The following is a 25,689-nucleotide window of genomic DNA, read 5'->3' as shown; positions in this document are numbered from 1 at the left end:
GGCTGTGCAAGCTCAGCATCATTTGTTCCCTTTTTTAACCCTCGCCCGCACATGCCATTTTCCCATCCTAGAACGCACATGGGGGGGGGGGTGGTTGCCACCCCCCGCGCCATTTCGTTCCTGTTGGAGATAGAGCTTAGCGGTAAAGACCAAAAAGATTCTTTGGGAAGAGACAAATCCAATGATACCCAGTTTTACCTTCTCAGGTCAGTCATTGACCTTCCAGGTCAGGTCAAACTAAAAAATGTTGCTGTTTTAGGTCACCGTTGGATATCAAGCGCGCTGCTTGTCATATACCGATGACGACATGGGTGTAACTTTGTATACTTTCGAGGTCCCATGTGGGACCCCAATGCGAACATTTGGGACCCCAATTGTCATTTTGGGACCCCAATAGTGGAGGCCCCCGAGACGCATCAGCTTCTTTGCAAACGGAGGTCCGATATTCATATAAAAGGTTCTCTGTTTAAATAGGAGGCCCCTTGGACAAATCGGAGGCCCTGTTGGACAAATAGGAGGCCCCCTGAACAAGTAGGAGGCCCCCTGAACAAGTAGGAGGCCCCCTGAACAAGTAGGAGGCCCCCGGAAAACAGGAAGTCCCCTGGAGAAATAGGAGGCTCTCTGGACAAGTAGGAGGCCTCCTGGACAAATAGGAGGCCCTAGACAAATAAGAGGCCCCTAGACAAATAGTAAGCCCCATGGACAAGTAGGAGGCCCTCTGTACAAATAGGAGGCCCCCTGCAAAAATAGGAGGCCCCCTGGACAAATAGGAGGTCCTAGACCTAGACAAACAGGAGGCCCCTTTCACAAAAGGAGGCCCCTGGACAAATAGGAGGCCCCATGGACAAGTAGGAGGCCCTCTGTACAAATAGGAGGCCCTTGCAAAAATAGGAGGCCCCCTGGACAAATAGAAGGTCCTAGACCTAGACAAAAAGGAGGCCCCTTTCACAAAAGGAGGCCCCCTGGACAAATAGGAGGCCCCTTTCACAAAAGGAGGCCCCTGGACAATTAAGAGGCCCCCTGAACAAGGAGGCCCCCTGGATAAAGAGGAAGCCCCCTAAAAATAGGAGCCCTCTGGATAAATAGGAGGCCGCTTGGAAAATAAGAGGCTACTTTAACCAATAGGAGGCCCCTTGGACAAATAGGAGGCCCCCTGAACATGTAGGAGGCACGCTGGACAAATAGGAGGCCTCTTGGGCAAAGAGGCCCCCTAGAAAAATAACAGGTCCCTTGGACAAATAGGAGGCCCCCTGGACAAATAGGGGACCTCTTGAACAAATAGGAGGCTCCATGGACAAGTAGGAGCTAGAGGCTCTCTGTACGAATAGGAGGCCCCCTGGACAAATAGAAGGCTCCCTTAACAAAAAGGAGTCCCTTCAAAAAAGGAGGCCCCGGGACAAGTAGGAGACCCTTGGACAAATAGGAGGCCCCTGCACAAATATGAGACTCCTAGTCGAATAAAAGACCCCTGGATAAATAGGAGGCCCCTGGACAAATAGGAGGCCCCTGAACACGTAGGAGGCCCCCTAGATAAAGAGGAGGCCCCCTGGAAAATAGAAGCCCCCTGGATAAATAGGGGACCTTCTGGAGAAACAGGAGGCCTCCTGGACAAATAGGAGGTCCCATAGACGAATAGGACGCCGCTTGGACAAATAGGAGGCGCCGTTAACCAATAGGAGGCCCCCTAGACAAACAGGAGGCCCTCTGTAACAGTAGGAGGCTCTCTGTACGTACAAGAGACCGGCGCTCGACCTGTAGAAGCTTAGCCGTATGTACGCTAGGAGGCTCTCTGTGCAAGTAGTCGAAGTAGGAGGCTCTCTGTACTGTACCTACAATTACAAATAAGAGGCCCCCTGGGTAACTTAGATGCAACACAAATCGGAGGTCACCTATAAAAAAGCGGGACTCTGTTGGAATACCTGATTTAATAAATTATTTTCCTGATATTCAAATTACTTAGGTAATCCTCGTCCGCACATGGGGGGGGGGGGGGCAGTGGTTGCCACACCCCCCACCCCGACCTAGGTAGTTTTTTCTGCTCTGCACTAAACATTTTGATTGCTAGAAGTCGGATATTTCGTATAGCTGCTGCTCTATCCTTTTTTAGCGTCCACTGAAAATTTCAAGTTTCTGTAGTTTTTGGTTTCGGAGATATGACCTTATTCTTCAGGTAATGTCATAACCCAAATGACAAATACCCAATATCTTGCGTTGGCGTTGGGTCTTGTGAGCTTTTGACACCTTGATTTCGGCCTTTTTTGTCAGTCTTACCTCCCACCTATCATGGAACATGTTGTTCAATGATGTAGAGATGCCAGGGTCAGGGTCAAGGTCAACCTAGGTCGTCTAAAAATATTGCGTTTTAGGCAAGCTGAATTTACTTTCGTGAAGTTTCTTTGACTGTATTTTTGGCAAAAGCTTCTCAGTTCATGATCTCATGTAATATGGACACATTCACAGTCGGTGCACACATCAGTATACTCGTACACACAGACACACACAGACATACAAACACATGTCATTGACCTTGAGCTAACTTGACCTGAAATGACCACAGCCAGCAAAAACCTAGTCGGATAGTGTGACAAAGAGGTTCTAGCTGGCTTGGCACCACAATACGGCAGCGTCATCGGTACATGATGAGCAGCGCACGTGATATTCCAACGGGCAACGGTGACCCCAAACAGCAACATTCTTTAGTTTGACCTGACCTGGAAGGTCAATGACTGACCTGATGAGGTAAAATTGGTATCATTGGATTCGTCACTTCCCAAAGAATCTGTTGCTCTTGACCGCAAGGCTTAAAATCTTGTAAGAAAAAATTGTGGTGATGTCGAATAAGATACCTACACAAGCAGCGGGCCAACCCATCATATACCGATGACGCTGCCGTATTAGTGCCAAGCGAGCTAGAACAGCTCTTTGTCACACTATCCGACTAATTTGCTGGCTGTGGTCATTTCACGTCAAGTTAGGTCAAGGTCAATGATATGTGTTTGTATGTCTGTGTATGTACTGATGTGTGCACAGATCGGTTTGTGTGTCCCTATTACACTTGATCATGAAGTGAGAAGCTTTTACTAAACATACAGTCAAAGAAACTTCACGAAAAGTAAATTCAGCTTGCCTAAAGCGCAATAATTTTAGATGACCTAGGTTGACCTTGACCCTGACTCTGACATCTGTACATCGCAGAACAACATGTTCAATGATAGGTGGGAGGTAAGACTGGCAAAAAAAAAGCCGAAATCAGCGTGTCAAAAGCTCACAAGGCCCATAGCCATCGCAAGATATTGGGTATTCGTCATTTAGGACATGACATGACCTGAAGAACAAGGTCATATCTCCAAACCCAAATGCCGCAGAAGCTTGAAATTTTCAATGGACGCTGAGAAAAGATAGAAAAGCAGCTATACAAAGAAAATCAGGTTTCTAGCTTTAAAAATGTTAAGTGTAGAGCAGAAAAACTAACTTGGGGGTGGCGACCCTCCCCCCAGGTGCCGGCGAAGGTTAACCCTCACACTTTCTGGGGTCGGCTTACGGCTAGATTCCTTGCGCAATGCTGTGCCGTTAATTTTTTTTCTATTATAAAGGCATTGTGTTTTATTGTCAAAAGTGAAAAAGCCAGAAATTTTAGTCGATTTCGGATGCCGCGGGGGATATTTACATACAATGTCACCCTGCTGGCCTGGATCCACCAGTAGGGTCAGGTGACCTACCATTTCTTTATCGATATTAAAAAAAAAAAATCATGGCATCAGAGCTGTGACGAAAAATAAGTGGCCTAAATCCGATGAGAAAACTGGATTTGGGGGTACCCCATGTTTGGCTTCTGAGCCTCTGGTCCCCCAATGAAAATTTCTTAGAGGAGGCCCTGGCGTGGCTCGTAAATTACCGCTTCCGCAATTGGAGGCCCCTAATTGCTTGGAGGCCCCCACTAAATGGAGGCCCCCTTGGACGTTTGGGACCCCAATGGTGATGTCAAAGTTTCACCCATGGATGACGATGCCGTTTTCTGGTGCCAAGCCAGCTAGAACCTCTTTGTCACACTACCCGACCAGGTTTTTGCTGCTGAGGTCATCTCAGGTCAAGTTAGGTCAAGGTCAATAATATGTGTTTGTATGTCTCTGTGTGTCTGTGTGTATGCTGATGTGTGCACCGATTGTTTATGTGTCCATATTACATGAAATCATGATCTGAAAAGCTTTTACCAAAAATGTAGTCAAAAAAATTCAAAAAAGTAAATTCAGCTTGCCTAAAACGCAATTATCTTAGATGACCTAGGTTGACCTTGACCCTGACCTTGACCTCTGTACATCGTCGAACAACATGTTTCATGATAGGTGGGAGGTAGGATTGGCATAAAAGGCCGATATCTGGTGTGTTGATACCCAGTTTTTTTTATTTTTACTTAAAAAAAACTACGATTTACTTTTTCGTAAATCGTAGCTTTTATGCAACAGAAACCCCCTTTTAACACCTTTTAAAAAGGTGTTAAAAGCTCACAAGGCCCATAGCCAACGCAAGATGTTGAGAATTGGCCATTTGGGTCATGACATGACCTGAAAAACAAGGTCATATCTCCGAAACCAAAAACCACAGAAACTTGAAATTTTTAGTGGACATCAAGAAAGAATAGAGGAGCAGCTATACGAAAAATCAGCCTTCTAGCTCTAAAAATGTTGAGTGCAGAGCAGAAAGACTACCTGGGGGGGGTGGCAACCCCCCCCCCCATGTGCGGGCGAGGGTTAAAGAAGCGCTCTGCGTGTTACGATTACAGTGACATGTCAAGTTTACGTGGGTCTCTAGCTCAACTTGAATCGCGGCCGTATTGGTGCATAGACGTTCTCTGAATACGTATTGTACATACGTACTAGAATCTGAGGCGAGTGTGTTTGTATGTTCACTAAAATCGTGAACGGAATGTGGGAACCACAAATAAACATCGACACGGCTGATATGTTTGATGACTAATGCGTCTGCAGTTCCTCAAACGAGCTACGAGCGTGCTTTAGCATCAGTCACCACCGTTTAGTACGATTGTCAGGTACGACCATGCTTATGTCATGCTATTGCATTGGTTGAGAAATGAGAGGTGCGGTTGCAGTCTTTCTATAAATTTTTCGAGGATAAGAAAGCATCAGTGTGTAAAGGAGTTACCTTCATATGCATTCATAGCCGTATAAGGACTCAAAAAGTTGGAATTCGGCGTCAAACAGCTGCAATAGCCGACTTTCGGCTAAAATCTAAGAAGCCCACCCCCTCCGTAGAATATTTTACGATTTTTACACATTTGGCGCATCTGCGACATTTTCTGCGCGCTTCGGCGAACTACTTTTTCGTAAATCGTAGCTTTTATGCAACAGAAACCCCCAAAAGTTACGTCACGTGCTGGAGTAAATTCCTTGCTCTCCGTACTATTTTTAAGACCTTTGTGAAACAGAATGGCGTAGAATATGTACGATTCTAAGACAATTCGTAAAATATCTGGTGCCGTAAGTTTTATGCAATAGCGCTTAGGTCCCAACATTGATAGCGAAGGTATCCTGGTAGTCGGCAATCGCATTTCGAAGTGGTTGAGGGACAATTGGAATCGGCACACTGCACAGTTTCATACTTTTGCCAGTCAAGCACCCCCTAACCGACTTAATCGTTCAAAAGTTACATAATAGGGATCATGGAGGCGTCGAGTCCACTCTAGCTCGTCTACAGACCAAATTCTGGGTGCCTGGTACCAGAAGGGTGATAAAACGGATCAAACGACAATGCGTGACATGCAGAAAATTGCTCAAACAGACCCACAGCCAAATAATGGGTCCAGTCATACCCGAAAGAATTCAGCCCTCCCCGGCATTTTATAACACAGCATTGGATCTATTCGGACCGTTCTTCATCAAAGACACCGTGAAACGCAGAACGAAAGACAAAGCCTACGGCGTATTGTTCACCTGTTTATCGACCAGAACCACGTACATAGACCTCGCCGAGGGATATATTACCGAAGATTTTTTGCAAACTTTTCGCCGCTTCGTTACACTGCCAGGCTACCTACCCGGCCACAATTTATTCCGATGCGGGGTCACAGTTAGCAGCCGCTAAAAAGGAACTCGAGATATGATCCGTCGAACTGGATGAATTGTCGAGCATAGGCTCCGCGCAAGGTTTACGATGGAATTTCACAAAATCGTCAGACGCTCCGGGGCAAAATGGTTGTAGCGAGGCGCTAATACGTCTAGTGAAACGCACTTTGAACATCGTCATAGCAGAAAACATTCTCACTTTTGGCGAACTACAAACAGTTCTTTTCGAAGTTGCCAACCTATTAAAGGGACCCTCTCACCTTCAAAAAAGTTTATGAATTGGCATGAAAGTGATGTCGCTCGGTTCAGAAAGAGCGAAAACGAATATCTACCATATTTCACCGAAAAATATTCACCGGCTTTCAAGATATTAGACTTTTACTTTTGTTTACTTTTTGGGATCACCGCTGTTCCTAGCGACTTTATTTGGAAGCAATAGTTTGGCAGCTGAAAGTGCGGCACTTGTTGCGCACAAAGCAGCATATACCACCGCGTGCTACAAAACGTTTTAGTCAAACATTTAAAAATCGTTAGATATCTGCGCTGACGTCACAAATTCAGAGGGGTATTCCTATGCATTAGCCCCTCTGAATCAAAATGCTGCAATTTTGAAATTCAATATTTCCGATTTAAGGCATTTCTCGATGTTGTGAGTGCAGAAACCGGTAATTGTGAGCCAGGGACCCCATTTTGGCTATTTTAACTCAAATCTAATGTTAAGGTGGGAGGGTCCCTTTAACCCGCGCCCTGCTGGGGGTCCTGGATTTCCACGCCCTGCTGGGGGGGGGGGTGTTTGAACACCCCCCCTTCTAACTCGGCTCCTGGGCCACGTAGCGATACGCGGAAGGCGGCGTTCGAAAGAGCGTCAAAAATAATGACGAAATCACTTCAGTCATTTTTTTGGTCAGGTCAAAGGTCAGGTCACCAGAGGTCATTGAAGGCAAAATTTCGCCGATTTCCAGGTCGAATGTCGACAATTTCCAAGAAGCCAACGCATAACTCGGGAACCAATAGAGCTACAGCGCCGCGGAAAAGCGCATTCGATAGCCATATTAACGCCCTTTCTGAGTAATATTCTCAGATTTGACCTAACGTCAACGGTTTTGACTGCAGGGGGCAAAAACTGAAAAAAATAGCCGATTTTTTTTGGAAACAGTTTTTCTGCAATAACTTTTGACCCAAGCCTTGTACGAGCTTACTTTTACCGGCATCGTGTTCCTCTCGTCAAGACGCATCGAATGAACTATAACTTGACCTTGAAAGGTCAACTTGAAAATTTGACCTCAGGTCAAGGTCATGACCTGACCGGAAAGGGTCATGTTGCATATCAGTCGATCCGTATCGTCGAGCTGAACACATCTAAGGCGTTTTCATCGCTCTAGCATGCCTCTATCAAAAGTTATTTGCGAAAAACTGTTAGATACCATTCGTGACCTAACATGACCTCAGGGCATAAACAGGGGTCACGGACACCATTTTCATGTTCAGTGTGTCTAAACCACTTGTAATTCAGTGTTTGGGAGTGTTTGTAATGTCTTTCGTCCAAAAGGGGCGCATTTCAATTTTCTCCCATTGACTTATAATGGGGAGGTCGCAAAATTGACCTGACCTTAGGTCATCGATATCAAAATTCTGAGATATACATTTTGTACAGTATATCTAAAAAGTATGTCCCCTGGTTTGGCTCTCCCACAGGAGGCGAATCGGTAACTTGGCTGAATCCCAGTTGCGGTACCCGGCCGCCAGGGTCGCTGCCGCGCGAGCGGCCTTGACCGCTCGCATGTCATTGGCAGTTCGGTCCCTCCCCATCTATACCGAGGTGGGGAGAGGAGAGGAGGGGAAGAGAGGGGAGGGAGCGGCATCCGCTCGGCACTGGGCGATACCTGGCTGACCCCGCGCTCCCTCGCTGACCTTTGTCCTGCCCTCAGGCGAAGCCCGACTTCCTGGCCTGTAGCGGCCGAGCGGAAAACCGAGCTCGCGGGGCGCGACTCCATTGGCCCAATCTTATAAATGGAATGCTGTCGTATTCACGGCATTAGATAATATTAATAGTGATACCAGCAGTGGATGTGGTAAAATACAGTCCAAAATAAACGAAAGCACACGATTCGTGCATAATGCGCCCTCCCATTCAAATAAGCCCGCCCACTTCGATAGATGGTGTATTTTCTTAGGGCGTAAAAGATGCAAAACTCTACCGATTTTTTTTTTTTTAGCTCGGCCACTGGGACCGACAATATACAATTGACTGAAATGCATGAAAACCATTTTGCATTTAGGTAATAGCCGTTTTCTGCACCCAAACTTTAGCCAATGACGCCCTGTCCATTCTAAAGCGTTTATAAGATTGGTCCCAGCACCCGATTTTATATGAGGAAGTCGTTTAAAAAGCATCTTATTTCTAACGAATTTATTATTATGGCCACTTTTACAGGACGTCTATAGAGCTTTGACTTTTACATTTCTTGCTCGTTCAGGAGAAACGTTTTAACCCTCACCGGACCTTCAGGTTTTCTGAATACCGAGGGGACGTTGGGGGTTGGAAGTGAGGAAACAACCCCCTTCGCCGATTCGCCCCTAATTGAGCTAGAGCCTCACGAAAGAAACGATCGTGTGCGTCGTTACGAAATGCAGCGATTGGTCTCCGATTTAAGGACCAGGGTCAGCCGATGACTTCGGAGGTCAGGTCAAGTGGCCCAAGGCACAGGTTCGGTTTTTGGTAAATAACTTCGCTAAAAATGATCGCAGATCCGCGATTTTAGCAGCATCGTGTTTGTCTAGCTCAGGCGTGTCGAATGGTATACTTTTTCTTCGGGTGAGAAAGTAATCTTGGGTGAGTTCAACTTAACCCTCGCCCGTATAGAGGGGGGGGGGTCGAACGGACCCCCTCCCTCGTTTTTTTGCGAATAACTCGCGTAAAAAACGGCCGATCGCGACGAAACTTTCAGTACCCTCGCGTTAATCAATTTTACACCCACCCTGAAATTGTCATGACCCTGACCTTAATGACCTTTGACCTGCGACCTACTTTTCGAGACCATGTTTGGCCGGAATCGCGATTCGGCGTATGTCGGCTCGCATTAGCGGCGCGTTTGCAGTCTTTTCGTGGCTTTAAGCGTTCAAACATGGGATATGATGTTGCTTCCATGCATTAGGGTGGGTGTCAAGGTCACCGGAAAGTCAGGTCAGGTCATTGACCTTTGATGACCTCGGTTCACTTTTTCGAGTTTTACATGTTTCTAGGCCAGTTTTAGGGGCTGTATTCGAATTTAGCAGCCATATGAACATTTACGAAGTAGTTTTGGTGCCCTCGTAACATGTTGCGAAGCTGTCAGAGGCGGTTGCCACCTACTACGAATACCCTTACTGGTTGACCAGACCTGACCTGACCCGACCTGGCCTAAATGCATGAAGACATCATCTGGGGATCAAAACTAACATGATATTCGTGATCAGTACCCCGAAAACCCCATAGCAGCCACGCTTTACGACTTTCTAACAGGTCCCGATTTTCCCGACTTTTGGGTCATTGACCTGACCTGGAAAGTCAACCGATGACCTAGGACCTTAAAATTGGGTATCATCGACTTCCTCTCGTCACGGCCAACACGCTCGTTTTTCCGCGAAGCTCTAGCTCGATCAGGGGCGAAACGGCAAGGGGGGTCCAAAGGACCCCCCCCCCTTATACGTTTGCGGCTGGAAAAACACCAATACGGGCGAGAGTTAAGGTGTTAACCTCGGGTCAAGGTCAGGTCACAGCCCGTCAGGTCACGAAGCTGGTCAAAGGAGGTCATATTGCATATCAATCGATTCGGCAGGTCTTTTCATGTCCATTAGTGGCTTTATCGACTCGGTAGCTTTAGTTGATCGGGAGTTATTGACGAAAAACTGATAGCCTTAGTTACGTGATCAATGACGTCACGCAAGATCAACAAAGCAAAATTGAAGCATCAGACCTTGCAAGGAGCGCATGAAATCACGATTCCGTGCGCTTGAGAATTTGAGATAGTTGTATATCATTTCCGGACCAAACTAGCAATTTCCATATTCCCCTGACTTTTAATGGTGAGAGACTGACCTGATCTCAGGCGACCCTTCAGAAAATCCGAGATATACATTTATACAAGCTGTGAGACCTCTCGATCATACTATAAGATCCTGTAAGTTTCATCTCCCTATGAAAGCTCTGCACTGAGGGTGTTGCGAAGTTGGAACATTTTAGGACTGTGCACACAGTCCTTAAATGTTGAGGGCAGTTTAGGATAGTTTCACACAGTTCATTTTAGGACTGCTCATTTATGACGTCATAGATCAGTGACCTGACTTGACTTAAAAATGCGGTTGGCGTAAAAAAATCCGACTTATCAAATCCCGACTAAAAAAAAAACGACTTATAATCCGGTTAATCAAATCCCGATCATGTTTTTACATGGCCATTAATGTTCTAGCCTTACAGGTGATTGTTTGAACGCGGAAGATGCTGAATCTTGGTTAACCCCATACTTATCGTATGATAAAGAACGTCAGTGTTAGAAAGTTAATTAACAATTTTATTTAGGATAGTTTAATTCAAGTGGGTATAATCCGACTTGACAATTTACTAGGAGGGTTTTGCAGCGCTATTAGTTCGGCATTTAATTATAAATCATTGCTAATTTCGATCCGGATATCGTTATTCAATGCTGGCCTTTGCGTCCTCAGAAAGTTGTTTATAGTCATGAAGGCTTGCATTGACCCATACTTTCCATTTTTCAGCACTATTATTCGCCGTAGTTGACCAGGTGTTTTTCTTCAGCTCTCCCCTGAATCCTTTGGCTTAGACCTGGCGTATCACCCGTGCATCGCAAGACACACAAGTTCATGATCCCCACGAACCCACATCAGCGTCCGTTCGCTTGGTGTGTGACCCCTTGACCTTTGGCCGCGACAACTGCCTGCTTGCTGGAGTACCCCTCCCTACACGCGCTGCCCCGCCCGCTCCCCTCCCTCCCCCCCCCCCCGGGGTCGTGTCACGAAGGTTCGGGCTTACGCTACTACCGGCCGCTGCGCAGCTGTCACCTAGCGCTTGGGAATGTGTGGTCTGGTGCGGATTCAGCCAACTACCGGCTCGCGACACCAGCGCCACGTAGTGGCGACGGTACATTCTTTTTAGACACACTGTACATGCTATTGCTCTTAGCAATCACTGAAAGTTTCAAAGCGATCAGTCACTCGGTGTAGCTATGACAGACATTGAAACTTTTTATGAGGTGAGGTCACTTCAAGTGACCTGGTGACCTGACCTTGAATGACCTTGGTCTGAAATTTTCACAACATGTGTAAAATTGATGTATGATAAGGTGTACAAAAAACGGTGGCGCTCCGCGCCGCCGTTTTTGAGATATTAGCGAAAAACCACAAGGGTGGGGGGGTGTGTTCAAACACCCCCCCCCCCAGCAGGGCGCGGGTTAAAGGGACAGTACCACCATTTTGATGAAATTTGACATTGCATAGGCCCCACCTTTCTGGTCCGGGAACTGAAGACCGATCCTCGAAGCTCCACACCGTTATCCCGCTATCGCCGCTCAAAGTACGAAAGGTGTACTACACTTTGAATCGTGCTTCACTGTTTAAATGTTTGCGCCGTTTTGAATTGACCGCCAGTAATAAAACTTTTACCCTGGTCATTTCATAAAATTTTATAAAGCCAAAACGTTTTTCGCACTTATTCATCACCGTTAAATTCATTAAATAGTCGTAGGCAATTTCCGCTGTTTCCTTCGGATTCTAGCGGCTCAACAAAGGAATTCCTCCAGCCTGAATCACAATCTCCCTCCAATGTATGACGTATATGTATGACGTCATCTGATCTGCTAAAAGTACTTCACATTTGCTTCAAGTACGAGAATATTGTCACGTGATATCTTCCGGGCAATACCTAATCGGCCCCCGCCGAAGTTAGTTGGTAGCACTGCTGCTCCACGGCGTACATTTCCTACCAGCCCATAGGGTTTACATGTTAAATGGCCTGTTTTCGGCGAGCGATATCTCGGTCAACCTTTGAAGGAATCAGTGGTTCTTAGTCTCAAATGATAGATCGATGAATTTTCTTGAGACAATTCCTCTACCATTTTTCACGAAACCCAGCCGATCTTCTACGGCGTACAGGGTAAAGATTTCTCTGCACGCCAGCACCCGCGATCCGCCTCTCCGATCGTCGGTTCGCGGTCCTCGGTAGCGCAGTCGGTAGCGTATCGGGCTACATATCAGAGGGTCGTGAGTTCGAATCCTGGTAACGCCGCGTGATTTTGGCTAGAATTAAATGATGTAGATTCTTGAATGTTTGCATAATCAATTATTTAATTATCCATTTGAGTAGGATTTGGTTTTTTTTGAATTGCTCAGTTTTTGCAGCGAGCTTTTTCTGTTAGGGCTTGCGAGATATCTGCGTACAGACATATCTCTTCAGCATTAGACGTTGACCAGGAATGCGGCTGAATTCACGTGCGATTGTGAGTGAGGTACCCTCGGTTTGAAGATTCGGCTGTAGAATATGTAGTTTTAAATACGTAGTTTGACGTAAATCTCGGAAAAGTGAGATACGGCCAGAAATGAGTGTGGGTACCTCCGTCCTGAAGATTCTGATTGGCGCCGATTGAAATAATTCGCCGTGCATATCTCGGCTTATTGACGACCGATTGACACGGGACAAACACCGATCGATACCAAATGGCTCTGGGGGGGGGGGGGGATAGAGTGGCAAGTTTTCCTACCCGACGGACCCGGAATTATCCCGAGGGGGTAGGGGTGGGAGTAGAGTCGGGGGAACGGGGGGGCGAGTACAAGTACCAAGTACTTTCGCAAGTACCAAGCAAGTACCAAGTACTTTTACAAGTACCAAGCAAGTACCAAGTACTTATGCAAATACCAAGCAAGTACCAAGTACTTTGGCAAATACCGAGTACTTATGAAAATACCAAGCAAGTACCAAGTACTTTGGCAAGTACCGAGTACTTTGGCAAGTACCAAGCAAGTACCAAGTACTTTTGCAAGTTCAGCAAGTTTTTCGCCAATATCGAAGCTTCTAGACGTCCAATCGTCACCGGAAAAACACCAATCGATCCCAAATTTTCTGCCGAATCTTTTTTATGGCCAAAGCGACGCGGAGCGAGCCAAGATATCTTGTTTAGTTATTCATTTGAGTAGGATTGCGGCTTTTTTGAAACGCTGAGTTTTTGCAGCGAGCTTTTTCTCTTAGGGCTTGCGAGATAGCTGCGTGCACACATATCTCTTCAGCATTGCGCGCCTCACAGGAATGCGGCTGATTCACGTGACAAACTCGGTGGCGGTCCCTCCGTTGCGGAGATTCGCCGCCGACCGCCCGACGACGGGAAAAACTGCCGAGTCTGCCGGCAGCTGCTGCCACCTGGACCGCAGTTGGGGCGGCCGGACCGGTGGCTGCTGCCACCTAGCGGTACAACCGCAGTCTGGCGCATACAAGACCGCAGCGTACACTTATCAAAGCATACATGGAAGTCGTAACATACAACGTTCAAAACATACAAAACAGACCAGGTAGTCGAAACATACAAAAGTGCAGTACCAAGTACATTTGCGAATACCAAGCACTTTCGCAAGTACCAAGCAAGTACCAAGTACTTTTACAAGTACCAAGCAAGTACCAAGTACTTATGCAAATACCAAGCAAGTACCAAGTACTTTGGCAAATACCGAGTACTTATGCAAATACCAAGCAAGTACCAAGTACTTTGGCAAGTACCGAGTACTTTGGCAAGTACCAAGCAAGTACCAAGTACTTTTGCAAGTTCAAGTTTTTCGCCAATATCGAAGCTTCTAGACGTCCGATCGTCACCGGAAAAACACCATTCGATCCCAAATTTTCTCCCGAATCTTTTTATGGCCAAAGCGACGCGGAGCGAGCCAAGATATCTTGTTTAATTATCCATTTGAGTAGGATTTCGGGTTTTTTGAAACGCTCAGTTTTTGCAGCGAGCTTTTTCTCTTAGGGCTTGCGAGATATCTGCGTGCACACATATCTCTTCAGCATTGCGCGTGACATGGAATGCGGCTGAATTCACGTGCGATTGTGAGTGAGGTACCCCCAGTTGGAAGATTCGGCTGTAGAATATGTAGTTTTGAATACGTAGTTTGACGTAGATCTCGGAAAAGTGAGATACGGCCAGGAATGAGTGTGGGTACCTCCGTCCTGAAGATTCTGGTCGGCGCCGATTGAAATAATTCGCCGTGCATATCTCGGCTTATTGACGACCGATTGACACGGGACAAACACCGATCGATACCAAATGGCTCTGGGGGGGGGGGGGGGGGGATAGAGTGGCAAGTTTTCCTACCCGACGAACCCGGAATTATCCCGAGGGGTAGGGGTGGGAGTAGAGTAGGGGAACGGGGGGGGGGGGCGAGTGCAAGTACCAAGCAAGTACCAAGTACTTTCGCAAGTACCAAGCAAGTACCAAGTACTTTTACAAGTACCAAGTACTTATGCAAATACCAAGCAAGTACCAAGTACTTTGGCAAATACCGAGTACTTATGCAAATACCAAGCAAGTACCAAGTACTTTGGCAAGTACCGAGTACTTTGGCAAGTACCAAGCAAGTACCAAGTACTTTTGCAAGTTCAGCAAGTTTTTCGCCAATATCGAAGCTTCTAGACGTCCGATCGTCACCGGAAAAACACCATTCGATCCCAAATTTTCTCCTTAATCATTTTATGGCCAACGCGACGCGGAGCGAGCCAAGATATCTTGTTTAATTATTCATTTGAGTAGGATTTCGGGTTTTTTGAAACGCTCAGTTTTTGCAGCGAGCTTTTTCTCTTAGGGCTTGCGAGATATCTGCGTGCACACATATCTCTTCAACATTGCGCGCCTCACAGGAATGCGGCTGATTCACGTGCGATTGTGAGTGAGGTACCCTTAGTTTGAAGATTCGGCTGTAGAATATGTAGTTTTAAATACGTAGTTTGACGTAAATCTCGGAAAAGTGAGATACGGCCAGGAATGAGTGTGGGTACCTCCGTCCTGAAGATTCTGATCGGCGCCGATTGAAATAATTCGCCGTGCATTTCTCGGCTTATTGACGACCGATTGACACGGGACAAACACCGATCGATACCAAATGGCTCTGGGGGGGGGGGGATAGAATGGCAAGTTTTCCTACCCGACGAACCCGGAATTATCCCGAGGGGGTAGGGGTGGGAGTAGAGACGGGGGAACGGGGGGGCGAGTACAAGTACCAAGCAAGTACCAAGTACTTTCGCAAGTACCAAGCAAGTACCAAGTACTTTTACAAGTACCAAGCAAGTACCAAGTACTTATGCAAATACCAAGCAAGTACCAAGTACTTTGGCAAATACCGAGTACTTATGCAAATACCAAGCAAGTACCAAGTACTTTGGCAAGTACCGAGTACTTTGGCAAGTACCAAGCAAGTACCAAGTACTTTTGCAAGTTCAGCAAGTTTTTCGCCAATATCAAAGCTTCTAGACGTCCGATCGTCACCGGAAAAACACCATTCCATCCCAAATTTTCTCCCGAATCTTTTTATGGCCAAAGCGACGCGGAGCGAGCCAAGATTAATAGCTAATTGAATGTATCTGCCCACTAATTGGCCCTTAAAACCTGTTATTTAAGAAATTTAAGAAATGATTGTCACGTGCGCGTCACGACTGCCAACCATAAGCGCTACCATATTCTAGATTGAACTAACTTTTTGCTAGTCCCGACCACATATAGAAGGCTTTCTAGTAGTTATACTAGAAATTCCTACCAAAGTTCGTCCTACCCTTCACTCAATATACCCTGATACCTAATGCTGCCTTTCCCTAACGACAACTCAATCAGAAGAGCGGCCGCGTAAGCGTAGCGTCAATAATGTATTATCTGCGCCAGTTCTGTAGTAATTTCGCAGGCTTCCAAAGTGGCGGCCATGCTTGTAGTGGTGGTTCGCTCATGAAAATGACTCGCTCATGAAAAAATATTTTTCACAGAGTTCGGTCCCCAAACTATGTTTTTCTGATTCAGAAAAATAAGAAATGCTAGTAAGAAAATCAGCTCCATACATTGATTTTTTTCGATGATACTGTCCCTTTAACCCTATTAGTGGCAGGCTCCTGGCTACCCCCTATTAGTGGCAGGGGGGGGGGGGCTGTTTACGACCCCCCCTTGATATCTCGAGATCTAACGGGCCGATTTTCAAAATTCAAACGGCATTCGATTTCGCTCAACGTGATCTACATTTCTAAAAAATAAAAATTTAAAAAATGTCAATAGGGGGGTAGAGGGGGGTAAAAACAGGCAAATTGCAGATACATTTTAGACTGTTTATCACGTCCAGGTTTCTGAACCAATCTTAACGCAACTTTTGCCGATCGATAGAGAATGAACCAGGAATTCACATGGATCCTAAAAATATGCATTTTCAAAAAATCATAGGCGGATACAGATCATTGAGATTGGGGGTACACAAAAAGTATAGTAAATAAGGTTTTTGTTGGTACTGTTTCTAAAAAGGGTGGTAATGGTCTTGTTATGTTACAATTTTCTTATGAGAGAACGACTACAATTGTATTGGTCATGCATAGGCGGTGTCAGGGCACCTATGTTGGGAGGTAAAACATAACCCCCCTTTTTGGACGCCTGGATCCGCCTATTATAGCAAAAACGTGTCAAAAGAGGATGCACAATAACTGTATATGTTATCACATGATACCTTTCATTCACTGTTCGTAAAACTGGTGCAGCATCGTGATCTACGCCCAAATAACTCGCTTCACGAATAGTACCCCCCAATCCCCAGTGCTCTGGAGCCGCCCCTGGTAAAGTTATGAACTTGAAATTTTCAGGGAATGTGCCCAATTTAGTTTTAGGAAAAGTCAGAAAATTTCAGCATCGTAGCTTCAGCGGTTTCGGAGATATTCCCGAAAAACCTGAGGGGTGGATAAAAACAACCCCCCCCCCTGCCACTAATAGGGTTAAACGAACGACCGATCGGCAGAAAACCCGGGGCTGATCCCACGGCGGGCGTCTATCTATCACCCAATGACCTCCTTCGGACGAACAGAAATCGCGCCACCACAGGGACAGTGGGCTGATACTTCTAGGCTGGCCGACAGATTTTTATTTCTTCAACGAATCGTTACGTCCTTTTGGAAAAGGTGGTACCGGGATAATTTTGCATTGTTGTTGATACGACAGAAATGGCATAACAAGAACTGCGACCTTCGACCAGGAGATATTGTCCTTGTACAGGAAAACAAGCCACTACGGGGTACATGGAAATTAAAGGGACCCTCCCACCTTCAAAAAAGTTAATGAATTGGCATGAAAGTGATGTCCCTTGGATCAGAAAGAGCGAAAACGAATATCTACCAAATTTCACCGAAAAATATTCACTGGTTTTCAAGATATTAGGCTTTTACTTTTGTTTACTTTTTGGGATCTCCCCTGTTACTAGCGACTTTATTTGGAAGCAATAATTTGGCAGCCTTTAAGTGCGGCAGACGTTGCGCGCAAAGCAGCGTATACCACCACGTGTTAACGATGGTTCGGCCAACCCGATATCATCATAAAACGGTCAGTCCATCGGCTCGTCCTCCTCATCGAAGCTGACTCAAGATAGGGGCTGGGAGTGTATCGCCAGAAACAAGGCCCTAAAACATAAGGTTGGACGAAGTTTCCTACCAACGAGGTACTAGAATTTGTCGTGATATTTCGTCCTTGCAGTTGTTTCTTTACAAATATAGAGCAAACAAGCATGTTTTCTAATAGTATGAAAATTTGAAAGGAAATAATAAGTCACTTTACATTTGATTCACAAAAAGTCATTTCGAAATCAAATTCAGTGTAGTTTTGACCAAACTCTAGTCGACTTATCCAGTATCTACTTAATTTTCCAGATGCGTGGTTCAGACAAACACATTGCTATGGGCGGTTGCTAAGGACGCTATCTCGTATTTGCAGATAGTTTTGTTGTTATGAAATAGGGTAAAACAAGCTCTTTGGATATTTTCCTGTATTTCGGGGCTCATCTAATTTATCTAGCTTTGGCATAATATTTTTACTTTATCATATCATGGTTCCAGACACAGGTGGTTAATTTCAGCGCGTAAAGAAATAAGAATAAAGACTTATTATGTTATACAGAATGCAAGTCGCCAGTCCCTGGCGGTAAAGTGAATGATACACAGAGATATCTGTTGTTATCCCGGTAGAAGCATCCTTGCACGGTATATAGAGTACTAGGTAAAACCGGTTCGAAATTACAACACTAAGGTATTTTGACCACTATTTTCAGCTGACCCTTTAAGTCTAAAAAAGAGAACTAAGCAACAAATTTCAATGAGTTTTATTATTTGTATATATATTTTTGATTTATGATCAGAGACCACGCCATGTATGAATCTGTGAAGCATTAACGAAAATAAATTGTTGGGTATCTCCGCCATTTCAAAAATTATATATCTTAAGTTGCAAGGATTGTTCATGGACAAAATTAATTTTTCACAATCAAAATTAAAAATTGAAGGACAAAAAGTAATATCAAAGGCCAACTCCCTTTTGTTGAATTTCGAAATTACCATGGTTCTGAGCTGTTCAGCCTACCGGACCTGCCAATGCTCTACCATGAATTGTCGAGTAACTTCAGTGATTGGGGCTTACAACATGGTCAAAAAATATCAAAATTGAATTATCTATCAGATTCTGTGCCTTTTGTTGCCTTTTAAAGGTTGGAAACTGTGTTTAGTTGATGTTCAATACATAACCACCATTGCTGTCCATGGTCACCCTGTTCCACTATATGTAATGATTCTCAAAAACTAGATCGATGTGGGGTCTAAATATTTCACTAAAATTAACAAAATCGCTTACATTATAACATATTAAAATGTCAAAACGTAAGAAACGCGGGAACTTTAAAATATTTACGTCTAATTATAAAACTTCGAATTTTGAATACAAAACAGTTCTGGACGAAAACATAGCTAGATGGCGAACTAGTCATTATTGGGCTCACAAAGACTCTTTATTGAAATAAAAATTCAATTTTCTTCCAAAATATGTATGATTTATTGCAGTTTAAGAATTAAAAGATGCATTATTTTGGTCTGGTATGCGTTGGCTTCCTTGCCGCCCAAGGTCACACGGTGAGAGTTAATGGCATATTAATAGAAAACAAGACCGATGTGGGGTCTATTTAAAGCATGATAGTAAACAAAATTGAATTTTGTATCTATTGGTATAGGTTTTTAAACAACATATACGCGGGAACTTTACGAAACGTGGTATTGAAAACTGCCGACCATAATTATCACCCGCAGTTGCGCGCAGTTTTCTGTACTGCTATCGCTAGCAAACGCTAGCTTTTGTATTTGATTGGTTTAACGGCGTTTCTTTTACTGATTGAGAACACTTTTAAGTTTCAAGCTATTCAGCATGGCTTTGGATTCAATTCAAGGCGCTCAAGGCTATAAACATTTTCAAATTTAATGAATTTTCTTGTTGGATTTGTTTTTGATAGGCCACGGAACAGGAAACGGATTTTGAAATGTATTTTTATTGTGAGTTTATCTGTGCCGGGTGGGGTGGATTTGTGTCAAGTTTCTTTTCTGTGGTTAGCTGAGATACAAATCAAAATAGTTTTTATATTGATTTGCCATCGGGATTATTAGGTAGGTACCTCTCCTACGAAGTATGTAGTCTACCTGAAGTCAAGTCTATATAAACCCCTCACCCAGATTTGTTTTGGTCCTCTGCTCTCTTCTTTCCATGATCCTGATCCTCTCTTTCTCTTCTGCGTCTCAATCTCCTGCTTCAGGTTGAGACCCTGCTGTGGTTGGCCATTTCGAGTTGTGCTTTTGGAGCTTGCAGCAATGCGTGTTGCAAGTAACTCACCAGAAAAGATGATGCTCTGAGAATTAATAAGCAAAAGCCCACAAAGTCCTGTAATTGACAAGTTACATGGATAAGTTTGAGTTGTTATATCATTAAAGTCTTGCAATGTGTGTAGCGATCATGAAATACATGCCCTCTGCGGGCTTTGTCCACCTCTCCCAAACATCCACCCTGCTAAGGGTTGGACAGACAACTATCCGATGGGGGAAGCCTGGAGGTTCCCCCAGGGTCCAATCTTATAAAATGTCTTACTATTCTATTCACGACATTTGGTAACATTTATGGTGATGTCAGTGCTGTCAGTGCTGAGTCTGGGTGAGTCTGGGAGTCTTGACAACTCACCTCAACCTGGGTGTCTGCCCAGACCAATGTTTCCTCATCAAGTCTCCAGGTCTCCACTGCTCTCCTCGCCTGTTTCAGCTGTCTACCCCTGCACGCCTTATTCCTGACTCCCTCTCTCATTCGCTTTACCCAGGTTTTGCCAATGTTCTGAGTGTGCAGTTGCTACTTTTCGGTGCGCACACACCCCAGACTCTCCATCCAATTAACGCCTGAACAGTTGCTGAAAGTGCCTCCCACCAGACTTGCTGAATGGCTACTACTTGCATATGCTATCTGGACTGAAGCTTCCCCAACTAGCTGCCATGGCTCTCGACAGCTGGGCTTAATAGGTCACAGGTCAAAGTTAATTTGGGTCAGGTTCATAAAATGTCAAGGACATGTGTAAAATTGATCAACTGGAGGGTACTGAAAGTTTCGTCGCAATCGGCGTCTTTTTATGCGAGTTATGAGTTATCCGCGAAAAACCGAGGAGGGGTCCGTTCGACCCCCCCCCCCATACGGGCGAGGGTTAGGCCACATTCGGAAAGTCAAGCTACATCTAGCTAGGCACATCAGCCTATCACGGGCGTTTGACTAGTAAAATATAGACATTTGCAGCCTTTTTTTGACGTTGAATAAGCTGATTTAGTTATAGGTCGTCAATCGTCATTATGTGCCTGCCGCCGCTTTTGTCGTCTTCATTGTGTGCTTTGTGGTTTTTTAGTTTTGATCATATCATCCTCCATCAGGCTTGTTTCTGGCGGTGGTTCTGGAGACAGCGTGTCGATCCAGCTGTTGAACGTCATCCGGAGGTGGCAGAGTGTGATGGTCAGCCACGCGGCGCGCGTATCGACATTGACCAGAAACTATCACATCCAGTGTTGCCGTTGGGAATTTTCGATACGTACCAGATTCTGAGTGAAAATGTACCAAAACGGACCTATTTCGTACCATATGGGGTATGCCAATGTACCAAGTTATGTACCATTGTATAAAATACACCAAAACGTCATAGATGAGCAAGATTCTACATCAATTCCGGTCAATTCCTGTGTTTGGTGCTCATATTTGGATATATGTGACATCTGCTGTCCGTATCCACTTCATAATATGATTTGCTTTAACCGCATTGATGTTACGTAAATCAGGCTAACAATAATTGTTACTTCTCATACCTACTATATATATTGCTAAGGAAGATAGTTATAGTTCGTTTTTTTTTTCAACACCGGTTTGATTCCAAGTTCATTATCGAAGCTTTCACGTTAGTTTTGGCAACCTCAGCGTCTGGCCAATTATAATTTATTACCGGTAAAATATTCAATTTCAAATTATGCTCGTCAAATACATGCAAATTGTATCTTCAAAAATTATCACATTATGATGACGTCACTGGTGGCAGCTGGCAGCTAATATTCCTACGGTGGCTTAATGTGTCGACGAATTAATGAAAATTTCAGTTTCATTGTTACCGAGGTCAGAACGGAGTAAACAATTCTGTCCATGGTAGTAAATAGTAATAGGTACTGGTTATACGTAGTAAAGGAATCTTGAGTTATACGAGGGGGTATCGAAAAGTTCTGATCATCACATAGAAGATATAGACCTATTTTGATGATTTTTTGTTGGTATTATATTTGGTTCTCAAGAACAATGTTCCCGTAAGGAAAATCCTGAGAAGTGGTTTTATCGTATGTAGGAGAGACTTAGAAGTAAAAAAGATGAGTATTGGGCCCATTGAGGACCGAACCGTCATTCAACTATAGCATATGAAACGGTATCACACTGATATAATACATCAAACACGCGAAATTAGTTTATGGCGAGGAAAGACCATCTCATGCACTTACCGAAAATGAAAAAAATAATTTTCAACTTGGTTGCATGGCCTTTGCAGGGGAGTCAAGAAGTGAGTGACAACCAGTGACTGACAAGGTGGTGACTGTGAAGGAAGTGGAGGACCTCATCCTTACAGATCGTCGTGTGACCTTTCAGATGGTCATGCAACAGAAAGGTCTCAATGCTGGCAGTGCCTGAAAATATTATCAGCAAAGAACTACAGACGATAAATGAGTCAGCCCGCTTAGAAGTTCGTTTGCCTACTTTGTTGAAGAGAAAAATGCATCTTGGCCTTTCGAAACGAAAACCCTTCTTTTTTTAGGAATTTGAAGACATCTTCGATCATTTGATGACTTGTGACGAATGCTAGATCTATGTGTATGATCCAGAGACTAAAAGATGATCAAGAAGTTTAAGCACGGCACATCTGTCCTTCTTAAAAGGCGAAGATGCAGAAGCCGATATGGAAGGTCAATGCTATCAGTGTTCTGGATATGGCGTAGGATAGTCAGTACTGGCTGTCTTGATGATGGTTGGATAATGATAAACAAGCACTGCTGCACACTTTTGAAGAAGTTGCGAGATGGCCTCAAGCAGAATCGCCGCAAAAAAGCCCAAGAAAGATGTTTTATCCTCACCGACAGCGCCCCCGCCCATTCGTCCTGAGCTGCGGTTGAAGAAACAACATGATGTGGACATTAAATCCTACTGCATCTAACAAATTCATCTGACCGGGTATTAACTGACTCTTGATTGTTACGGGAGATGAGGAATCCACAGTATGGCCGGTGATTTAAGGACAGAAATGACGTCATTGATGAGGTGGAGCAGTGATTTACGGGACAGTGCGAAGGTCCTACAATGACCGCCTGAGGCAGCTCAAGAAACGATGCAATAAGTTTGCGGTCGTGTGTGGTGACTTGCGAAGGAGTAATGAATATCATGTAAAAAAATAAAATTTCTATCACATCTAATTCATGGTAATGATCAGAACTTTTCGATACCCCCTCGTACATTACATTGCAATGCAAGTTCGACAGCATCACTGTTCCAATGTTTAGTTCTAAAAGGTATGCATGGAAAGGCGACGTTCGATTTTCTCAAGCTCAGTTTTTGGTCGTTTCGCTGGGTAAAACGCGTGCTTAGTCGAAAAATGTATTTGGATTCAAACCGGTTTTGAAAAAAAACGAACTATAGGAATATGCTTAGGAAGATGCTTATATAAGTGGTCTTCCTGTTACAGCATATTCGTTTTCATATTGATTCTGATTGATTTTTGGTGGCAGAATTATATAAATTTAACGCAAAAAAGAAATGCTTGCGCGAAACCGTGAAATGTACCAGATTTGGGCCTCAGTGTACCAGCGTACCAGAAAGTGTTGAAATGTACCAGATCTGGTACAATCGTACCATAGCGGCAACACTGATCACATCTTCTCGAGGTCAGTACCTAATTGTGTGAACCAACGCGTCCACAGGTCAGCTGTGTCCCTTTTCGTCACTAGATCAGCGACGTGATGGCAATTCTGTGACCCGTCACCGCGTCCTTAGGTGGGTGGCTCGGGAGAACTTTTTGTGTTGCCGGGATGGGATGTCTGCTAATGCAGGTGCCGCTGCAACTTAGTGTCGTGACGTATGATGGGTCTCAGGTTCGGGTTTCGATTTCTCGAGTGAGAAATGTGTGTACAGGCTTATGTACTGTTATTATAGCTGAGTGTGCGTCAGGAAACGTTATGAGCTATGAGTCGTGGTCGCCGTGGCTCGTAGTGGTATTTGACGACCGTCGTGACCTGTGACGGTCACCGTGACTGCTATGTGATGGTCGCCGCGGCTGGCATATGACGGCCGCCGTGACTTCTATAACGGCCTTCGTGACTGAAACGTGACGGTCGTCTTGACATGCCGCGACTCGCTGCTTTACAGGTCACTGGTCGAGGGCGCTCGAGCTGACGGTGTCTTCCGACGGCTCCACGGTGACCAGCGCCGCCACCGCCGAGACCATCCGACTCCTGAAATGCTAACGGCCGTGCACGAACAAGAGGCTCAAAGCATCCAGGTGCAAGGCAAGCGCCATGCTCAGAGGAGTCATCCGAAGAAGGCCGCACAGTGCACTTTAGGGTGAGCTCGGGTGTAGTGCGCGCCGACGGATAGGATGAAATGACGGGCCGGCCATCAGATTTCAGTGCGGGGATCAAGATGGTCGGAGCCGATGTGGCTCGGTTGATGGTGTGGCAGGGTTGATTGAGAGTGAAAGCGAGACACCCGGATCTGTAAAGAATACGCCGATACGGGTCTCGAACGTCGTCTCGCAATTTGTGCTCTGTAATATGACGGCTATGCCGTGGTATCATTCACTCTCGGTGCGCTAATAAATAATAAATAGGACAGAGGCTGGAATTAAGATATTATATTTGGATGTAAGGGGCAGGTTTGGGCCAGCGCTATTTTAGAAATCGTGAGCGTGCTAGTTTCAATCAATCGTGCGCTTCTTGTTGAGCATCTGTGAGCGAGAAAATACTTTCTTTGGAACTTAGCAGTAAGCAGTTCGTCGTGAAATATTTGTATCTTTGGAGTAAGTTGTCAGAACATGAATGCATTTTTGGTGTCCACTGCAGCTGCTGTTCTGGAACAGAAACATGCCGAGATCGGCTGTGTTTGTATGTTGTGGCAAAATCAAGCAGCCGTACCATGAATCAAAAGCGATATGTGAATTAAAGTGAATATATTTCACTATTTTTCAGTTTTATCATACAGATCACAGAAATGCGTCAAATACTGATCACACCCGGTTCCAAACAAAAACGCTTGCGATCACTGGAAAATAAATAAACAATAGATACCCATGTGGCTGCCCCTAGCGTGATCCGAGACTCTCTCTCTCTCTCTCTCTCTCCTCTCCCTCTCTCTCTCCCTCTCCCCCTCTCTCTCTCTCTCTCACTGTTGTTGCTGACGCACACGGCCGAATCGGCCAAGATGGAGAGCACGGAACGATGCTGGTGACTGGCGGACCAGCGAAAACAGGAAAGGAGATGAAAAGCTCTAGCTCCCGTCTGCGCGCGGAAGGGCGCTGATTGGCGCGGCTCACAGACTCCATTGGCTCATCAGACTGTTGTTGGTTTTCTCCCTCCCCTCCCACAGCCCTAGCCAGGTAGCTTAGTTGTGCGCGGAAGCGAGCGGCCAGAGCGGGGCTAGGCGTCGCCCTCCCAGGTACCGGGCAGTGCAGCTGGACTTGCCGCGGATGGTCCCCCTCTGATCTCGGCACACTCGGCAGAGTGCGGCCGGACACGCCATGGAGTTGCATAGCGTGGATAGGCCGTATGGTGTCGCTGTCGTTATTATAAAAGCGTAAGTAGAAGGTTGAAGCAAGATAGAATGCCATCTTTTTTCGAGCTTTGTTACAAATTATTAGTATTGGCCGTTTCACTACATATAATATCGCAAAGCACAGCTTTATGCGCTGGCTACAATATATGCGCGTCGGTTGCGGCAGTAATCATCGAATAAATATATGATTTATGAACGTTTCTTGGTCATAGAAT

General features: G+C 45.2%; 1 long non-coding RNA gene across 1 annotated transcript in view; it reads left to right on the top strand.

The window, feature by feature from the left end:
- Positions 1-24,993, top strand: part of LOC122374033 — a 53,705-nt gene extending 28,712 nt beyond the window's left edge. The window contains exon 2 of the long non-coding RNA XR_006255141.1: positions 24,074-24,993. This is a non-coding gene — a long non-coding RNA (uncharacterized LOC122374033). The remainder of the gene's footprint in view (positions 1-24,073) is intronic.
- Positions 24,994-25,689: the final 696 nt, after the last annotated feature.

Source organism: Amphibalanus amphitrite, unplaced genomic scaffold, assembly GCF_019059575.1.
Source record: "Amphibalanus amphitrite isolate SeventyFive unplaced genomic scaffold, NRLGWU_Aamphi_draft 001590F_arrow, whole genome shotgun sequence".
NCBI classification, from domain to species: domain Eukaryota; kingdom Metazoa; phylum Arthropoda; class Thecostraca; order Balanomorpha; family Balanidae; genus Amphibalanus; species Amphibalanus amphitrite.
The sequence above is the reverse complement of the archived record's forward strand: the minus strand, read 5'-3'. Positions and strand labels throughout refer to the sequence as shown.